General features: G+C 37.5%; 1 pseudogene; it reads left to right on the top strand.

Moving 5' to 3' along the window:
• The first annotated feature begins 422 nt into the window (after positions 1-422).
• LOC103254651 lies at positions 423-4,694 on the top strand (annotated as a pseudogene).
• Positions 4,695-8,971: the final 4,277 nt, after the last annotated feature.

Genomic DNA, 8,971 nt, shown 5'->3' with positions numbered 1-8,971 from the left:
AAAAAAAAGTTTACTAAAATCATAACCACAGACCTGCCTTTACACAGGATTGAGATCTAAATTTATACTACTTATATTATTATGGAAACTACAAATGATAAATGAAAATAAAAACTGAATCTGTTCCTAACTTTTCTGTGCTATCTGGAAGAATAAGAAATAAATCTTATCTGGAAAATCTTACCTTCAATGAATGAATTATGATTCTGATATATAAAACTCCACCAAGCTTTAATAAATGATGCAAAATTATAAAGCTATATAAGAAAAAATGTCAGGAGGTTTGCCAGTATAAATTAAAGAGAGCAAATTTTTATGCCAAGACATTTAGAAAAGAAAGTAAATGATTTTTTTAAAAGCACACAGAATCCCATGTTCACTTCTAACAAATAAACCTCTGCTATATTATACTAATTCTATAGGACAATGAAGACAAAGCACAGATCTTAAAAGAAACCTGCTTGGCTCTGTCAAATAAGATTGATGGGAATGCTTTATCCTGCTTTCCCACATACCAGAACAACTCCTTAATGAATGATCTGAAGATCAACCTAATAAAAATTATGCAAACAATTATCCTAGCCACTCTCCTCCTGTAAACAGAGACTTAAAGTCAGCTGCTACCCTAAGTACTGTTCAGAATTTAGTGACTGAAGGACAGCAATGTGTAGTTTTATTAAGAGCACAGGAAGAAGAATAGAAAACTGTGAAATACTCTATGGAAAACTGATGGATAATCAATTTACTGTTATTCTCATGTAATTGTGCTGAAGCAATCTGTAGGCCCAGACTTTTGGGACATGGAGAGTACGAAAAATTATTTAATGTTCAAGATCCACATGATCTTCTCACTCTGGGATAGATAAACACACATCTGACCTAAACTGCATTCTTACACAGCATTGACCTTCACCTTCTCTGTTCTTATCAGCTCATGTTGCCAGAGGCTGTTGCCATTGTCTGTTCACCAAAGCATAAAGATATTGCATCTTCAGGCTTACTAATTCTGGCATGATTGAACTTTCTGTTTGTATGAAGAAGGGCTTCTGTCCAAGGACCCCAAGCTATTTAGTATAAGTAAACATATGTTGGCAAAAGCCATAAAAATAATTGTGCTGGATCTGTGGTGGTATGTTTCTAACATTAGCAGCATTAACACCAGACACCTGCCTATGGGCATGTGGTTGCCTGATTTTCTTAAGATGTTTCCAGAAATGAATGATACTTTGTACATTTTAGATCACAATGTTTTTTATTTATTACTCTTGCATATGTTGAGATTTTCTTTTTGGGTTGCTCTGTCTCAAGAGATGTCTCAAAGGTGTTAAATCAATACTTGTTATTGTATCCAGGTACTATGACCAGATAAATTACAGCATATACAGAAATAAAAAGAGGAAGGGTGGGAAAAAGGGAAAAAGGGAATGAGGAAAGGAAGGAGAAAAGGCAGGCAAGCAGGCAGGCAGGATAAAGAGGCCAGAAAGAAAAGGAGAACTTCATGATAAATAATGTCAAGTAGATTGAGGGCAGAATTTCAGCAAAACAAAAATATCCTAAAAGAGCTCAGGAAAATAACTGAAAAGGTATAATCTGGAGGCTGAGGGAAGTGGTGTAAAAAAAATAGAGTATTAAAAGTTATTTATTCATTCAACAAATATTTGTTTAAAATGAACAGTTACAGCTGGGCTCGGTGGCTCAGCCTGTAATCCCGCGCCTTTGGGAGGCTGAGGTGAGTGGATTGCCTGAGCCCGTGGGTTTGAGACCCGCCTGGGCAAATTGGCGAGACCTCATCTCTACAATAAATCAAAAATCAGCCGGGCGTGGTAGTGCGTGCCTGTAGTTCCAGCTACTTGGAAGGCTGAGGCAGGAGGATCGCCGGAGCCCAGTGGGTGGAGGCTGCGGTGGCCGGGAGCAGCCATTGTACTCCAGTCCGGGTGACACAGTGAGACTCTGACTCAAAAAAAAAAAAAAAAAAAAAAGAAATAAGTTCATCAGAGCTGGAAATTGTTCGATAAATGTATAAAACAGTACAAATACATTTTTATTTTTTTATAAGTAATTGGAATGTCATGAATTAATTGATGCAGTGCAATGGGGAACATCAAGAGAACTTTTAATGATTTCTTTATCTGGGTAGGTACCCAGATGATTATTATATTTTTCTCTATACCTTTTTGTATATTCATGACAGATCAGAAAAACAATGAGATGATAAAAAGAATATCAAAGAATGTAGTACTAGGGGCTTCTTTAGCTTTTTTAAGCCTTATTCTAGGAATGATAATATTTTCTGACTTTTTTTGTATAATGAAAAAAATAAATCATTAGAGTCATCATAAGATTGATTTGGCAGCAGCATTTTTTTCTCATCAACCCCAGCTGGCAGAGCACTACTTAATTGGTAAATTCCAGAATGTATTGCTGTCCTTTTAAAGAAGTCACATTATTATTTTCTCTAGACATTAATTTTACTTTAGTATAGCTTTTCTTTTGTAGGTAATTAGGGTATCTTGAATTTCAACCTATTATTCATCTGGGATTTATAAATCTTTCTATGTCTTGAAAGGTTTTTCTAAATTTGAACCTACCTGAAAGACAGAGTGAGAGAGAGAGAGAGAGAGAGAGAGAGGCACAAAATCTTAGTTACAACATTTGAGCCCCTGGACCCTGTAAGCAAGCATAGGTAAGTAAACCTGGAGATACAGATAGAACGTGGACAATGCCATATGATCCAGACTTTTTTGAACCTGGCTGTGCCCTAGGACTTTTCAACCACGTGAGTTTTTCCCCTCCTAAACTTGTTAGGATTGAGTTTCTCTTACTTGATATTGGCTCTAGAATGAGATTTTTTTTTGCTTTATTTCTGAACTTTTTTTTTTTTTTTTTGAGTTGGAGTCTCACTCTGTCACCCAGACTGGAGTGCAGTGGCCGCTCCCGGCCACCGCAGCCTCGACCTGCTGGGCTCCAGCGATCCTTTCGCCTCAGCCTTCCAAGTAGCTGGAATTACAGGTGCGCGCTACCATGCCCGGCTGATTTTTTGATTTATTGTAGAGATGAGGTCTCGCCAAGTTGCCCAGGCGGTTCTCGAAACCGCGGGCTCAGGCAGTCCACTCACCTCAGCCTCCCAAAGCGCGGGATTACAGGCTGAGCCATCGAGCCCGACTTATTTCTGAACTTTTACTTGAATTTTTTATATGAAGCATTCATACAAAAACAATGAAATATCATAAGTCTTTAGTTTGTAAGTTGTCACAGTGTAAACATTACCAATAACCAGCATCCAGACCAAGAAACAGAATACTAGCATCCCCCAAACCTTCTTATGCCCTTTCCAGTCATTGCCCTTCCTAGGAGTAACTATAATGGCATTTTTTTATTTTTAATATTCTATTATAAAAAATTTTCAATATACAGAAACATGGTAGACACTTAAATAACCATCAACCAGGCTTGACAATTAACATTTTACTGTAGTTACTCTATCATATATTTTGTCATCTACTCAACTCTTTATTCACCCTTTAAATCATCTCACTTTTTTGATACATTCACAGTAAGCTGCTGACATTAGGACACTTCCTTACAAATACTTTATCATGCATATCTTTAAGTAGAGTTCATGTCTTTTTTAACGAAAAACGTACATATGATTAACTGACAGCCCTTTCTAGTCAATCCTAGAAACCCTTAGAATCAAACGTGTTTTTCTTCATTTATAGTGTTTGGATGGGTTGTCTAGAATGTAAAACATAAAGGAATGGATGACAGCTATGTTTTTTGGTAAATCATGTAGGCACTTAATGGTGCCAGTTTGTATAATGATCACACTCTCTTATTTTTCTCTTTGAATAATCCAAGAAATATAAAGAATACTTTTACTTATTATTTCCCAATGCTATTTAGCATGTTAGATGTCAAATAGACCTGGATATAACACTGTTAGGCAGTTCTCTATAGAAAATTCTCTCTGGGTGTCTAATATCAAATCCACAGCAGAGACCCCAAATGCTCAATGACCAGTCTTCATTTTTTTCATGGCTTTTCTTACTCTTAATATCAATTCATCCCAAAGATGACCAGAAAAGCAATAGGTCTTTTGAAAAGTTACAAATATAGTCTTGGTATTTTAGTTTAAAAGGAGGCAGAAAATCAGTTTTTAATTTATTGGGTGAATAAGGCCAAATTATTTAAATGCTTGTTCTCACCTAAGCCTTTATTCTCACCTTAAAGTTTTAAAAGGTGCAATATATTTATAACAGGACTGTTTGTGTTGATAAACAGTACTTTTTTTGAACCAGAAAATAACCTATTTCACTTATATCATCAGTAGGAAATATATCAGATGTTAATATGCTAGAACCTATATTCACATCCCATACTTCGATGCTTTTCTAGGTGAAGACTCCGCTGAAGAGTAGGGATGCTGTGCTTTTATGATCTAATAGACCTGGCAAGAGTGAGGGATGTGGGTATACTTTGAGTACCACAGATTCCTTGTTCTGTGCATGTCACTATGTCTTCCCCTTCACTTACTCGATGTCCTTTGCACCTCTGCCTTCATCCTGGGTTGCTGCTTGAATCTCCAACTTTGATCCTCTTTAGTCACCATAATGTGTCTCTTATGTACTGCAGAATATACTTGTTTGTTGAGTGTATTCTTGTTTTTTTTTTTTTTTTTAAGCGTTCCTAATTAACATACTGTTTGTAATGAGACGGGGCTCAGTACTTAGGAACTAAAGTGAGACTTCACCAAAAAATTTGAGTATAAAAAAAACAATTTTAATGTGAGAATGAAACTATAAAATCAAATTATAACCAAAAGGCCCAAAACAATTCAACCAAAATACAAAAAATATATATACTGGCTTTAAGTTCAGCAAATTTTGAATGCAATGTTTTTATTTATTTTTTATTTTTTTATTTTTATTTTTTTGAGTTGGAGTCTCACTGTCGCCCAGACTGGAGTGCAGTGGCCGCTCCCAGCCACCGCAGCCTCGACCTACTGGGCTCCGGTGATCCTTCTGCCTCAGCCTTCCAAGTAGCTGGAACTACAGGTGCGCGCTACCAGGCCCGACTAATTTTTTGATTTATTGTAGAGATGAGGTCTCTCCTGCCCAGGCGGGTCTCGAAACCGCGGGCTCAGGCAATCCACTCACCTCAGCCTCCCAAAGGCGTGGGATTACAGGCTGAGCCACCGAGCCCGCTGAACGCAATGTTTTTAAATTAATTCATTCTTTCACTCATTTAACCCCTCAATCTTTCATGTATCTAATCAACAAACACTAATTAGAGTGCCTTTTATGTGTTCAACACCGTTCAGTGTACTAAGTGGTGTAAAGTGAAAATGATACAAACTTCGTTGGCTTAATGGAGCCCACATAACGAAAGACAGAGAACAGCTAGTGTAAAGAACCAAAGAATAGAATGAGTGTGGCGTGTTTATGGAGCTTAACAAAAAGCAGTGTAATGAGAATGTGTAGTAAGCAAATGGAAAAATGATAGGAGATGAGGGTTCAATTCTTCCTGGGCCTTATAGGACTAGTGAGAATTTTGATTTGAATTTTAAGTATGATGAGAAGCTATTGAGGCAATTCAATCAGGAGAATAACAAATTGGACAGCTTTGGTGTTGCTTTCAGCTTGACTAAACTTCAGATGGGCTTCCTTTGGGCCTCTAGGCCCCTGACCTCCCTTTCCTTAGAGCATTTACTTTAGAATACTTCTTTGAGATGTAAATCTTTTTAAAATGCCTCTTGCCTGTGTTATAAAGGAAGACTGAATTGCTAAGGACCTGAGACCCATCCCTTGGAAATGTAAATAAGGATGATAATGCTCCATCTCCTGGGCCCTGGGAAAGAGTAAGACCCTAACTTCAGTAGGGGCCTTATTACAAGTTGTAAAACGACCTGGGGCATGAAGATATGAAAAAGTTTACTTCTCTAAATAAAGTCAATTAGTAGACACAAATGGCTTAAGATCTTCCTCCCCAGCTCTTAAAGCCTCTCCAGCAGTGGAATTGAGCGAAGACTGAGTTCTGGTGCTTTTATCCTGTTGCAGTTACCTTGAATAAAATCATCCTTGCATGTTTAACTTTGTCCAGTGGAATTTTTGCTTTGACAAAATAACCCCCGAATTTCGATATTAATGGAGAGGAGATATTGATTCGTGCTACGAGAAACTGTAATAGAAAGATTACACCTTATCTAGGTAGTCACAGGGAAAGTTTCTCATAGGAAGCTTGATCTGAAAGGAATGTAGTAATTAAGAATGGGAGGGTGTAGAGCAGAGCTGAGGTGGTTCCTTCAGAATGTAAAGGCCTCATGACAAAAGGGAACATGGCCATGGAAGGAGAAGGAGAAATTCTTCAGGAGTCGCTGAAATCAGGAGAAGAAGGATACAACCTGAAGTGGGAGTATCAAGTAGACACCAGTTCATGCAAAATGTTGTAAGCTATGCTAAATGTCTGGATTCATTCAGAGCAAATGAAGTCATCAAAGTTGTGGGCAAAGAGAAAGGTTGAAGTTGATACGGTTCCATTCATCTTTGAAAAAATTAAAATACTTAAGTGGCAGTGTGGGAATTGAATATAGGGATAGAGTATAACTGAGGGTTAAGTTAGCAGGCCTGTGTGGAAATTTAAGTAAGAGAATATGGTGTAGTTTGAGTCAGATGGCAGTAGAAATGAAAAAGAGTGAATAGACTTCAGAAATTTATGAGGCAAAACAGACAACTTTGGATAAATTAGATAAAGAAGATAAGAGAGAAAGAGGAACAGATGATCTCAGACTTCCACTGAACATATTAAATAAAGCAACTGTGAAAGAATAAAAAAGAATCTTGGGACCTCAAACTCACCATACCAAAGAGAAAGTTAAGTTTGGGAACAGACTCATGCATAAAACAAACAAACAACTAAACAACTGCCTTCCTTTTGTTCCCAAACAGATAGCTGTAATTTCACTGTAATGATGCTTATTTTACCTTATGTAAAGTGTATGTTTACTGACAGAAAGACTAACATGTAACTGATGCACTGAGCCTAACCAAAACCTCACAAGAATGTAACCACTTGCCTCATTGCCTACCTACACAGTTTTGTTCCTCCTTCCTCCTTCCCTTCCTGCTTGCTCTTTCCCCTTTAAGTATTGAAGTCCTCAAAACCATCCTTGGAAAAAGCACATGCCACAGATCCTACAGTGGTTTTCTTTTTCTTGGGCAAAATAATCCTCTAAATCAATTGAGAGCTGTCTCAGTAGCTTTTTGGGTTACACGAATGTGCGCAAAGAAAGGTAATAGCTTTGGGCAGGAGAAGCTGCCAAGGTGGGGGAGGTACAGTAGTCCCCACTCATCTGCATGGGATATGATGCAAGCCTCCGGTGGATGCCTGAAGCCCTACTTAGTATCAAACTCCGTTGTCATCAATTGGAGCACATCTCTTTCAGTGTCTTACACCTCCCAATTTAATGCCTTTTTCATCTTAACTCAGCACTTTCCACTCACTGTGGTTGTAACTTTTGCAATTTGAGGCACAACAGCAAAACTAACAGGATTTTTTTTTTCACAGATAGAAGACTCATTCCTACCAATGATCTTAGCAACCTCAACATATGATTGTTTTTCTTTCCTTATGAACTCAAGAACTTTCACCTTCACTTAAAGGAAGCACTTACAGCTTCTGTTGGGCATATTTGAATTGTCAGCATCACTATTTTGTACTTTGGGGCCACTGTAGCAAGATAAGGGAGACTTGAACACAAGTACTCTGATACAGTCAATCTGATAATTGAGAGGGCTACTAAGTGACTTCTGGTGGGTGAGAAACAGGTACGCTGGACAAAAAGATGATTCACAACCCTGGTGGACAGAGGAGGATAGTGCACAACTTAAAATTTATGAATTGTTCATTTCTGGAATTTTCCATTTAATATCTTTGGGCCATGTTCTACTATGGGTAACTAAAACTGTGGAAAGCAAAACCACAAAAAAAGAAGGACTATTGCAGTAGTGCAAAGGAAATCAGCAGGTCCTGAGGACACAAGGAGACTCATAGAGGCATGTGTGGAAAATGCAATAATTGTCTGTGGTAATGACTGATTGGCAGGAAAAACCATGTGGCAAAACTAAATGAGACAAAAAACAAACAAGCAAGCAAATGAAACCAAACCAAAAAACAAAACAAAATCAAAAACAGAGTATGTTCATCTCTTTCATTCTTTCCTTTGTTCAACAAAAATGTTTAAATAGCAATGGATACCAGAATATCATATACTTATTCACTCTTTTTATTCATAATTTGTATTAGTTTTGTTGACTAAAGATGCCAAACTCTGTAAAATATTTAAGATATGTGTGACCTAGGTCCATCTGTGGAGGTCCTGAGAAAGTCTGCCTGCCATGATTGAACTGTAGCTTGGTTATATATAATTAATTTAGGACTAAAGTGACAAGAAACCATAAATTAATACATGTGAGATTTAAACCGGTTTAGTTCAGGAAGGGGTGACATTTTCAAATGGAGGGGGCCGCCCACAGGCCAAGTTTCTTGTTATGTAGATGAAGCTTTATGGGTGGTGGCAGACTTCAGAGAGAGCAGACAAGTGTCTTTAAATGTGCTCAGAGTCCCTAAAAGACAACTTTATAGGGTAATAAAATATTTTGATTTTCTTCCTTTATCTGTTAAGTGAGAGCCAGGTTAGAAAGTAAACCGCATTGAATAGCTAAAACAACCTGTGTCTCCAGGCACCTTATTTAGGAATTTGGCAAGGTAAAGACAAAAGGTCAGAGTTTAGTCATCAGTATGTAGCTTTTGTACAGGGGGAGAAAAAGGAACTGGCCCTAGGACGGATGCTATTTGACACTGAGATTTTCATTGCAATATAATTAATTTGCATTCTAGTTTTACATATCAGTATTCTCAGCTTAGATTAAGTTGCATTCTAATTTTACATATCAGAATTCTCAGCTTAGAAAAA

The sequence above is a fragment of the Carlito syrichta genome, unplaced genomic scaffold, assembly GCF_000164805.1.
Source record: "Carlito syrichta isolate Samal-C Ts95f unplaced genomic scaffold, Tarsius_syrichta-2.0.1 Scaffold287257, whole genome shotgun sequence".
NCBI classification, from domain to species: Eukaryota; Metazoa; Chordata; class Mammalia; order Primates; family Tarsiidae; genus Carlito; species Carlito syrichta.
Note: the sequence above shows the minus strand (reverse complement) of the source record. Positions and strands in the feature narration are given on the sequence as shown.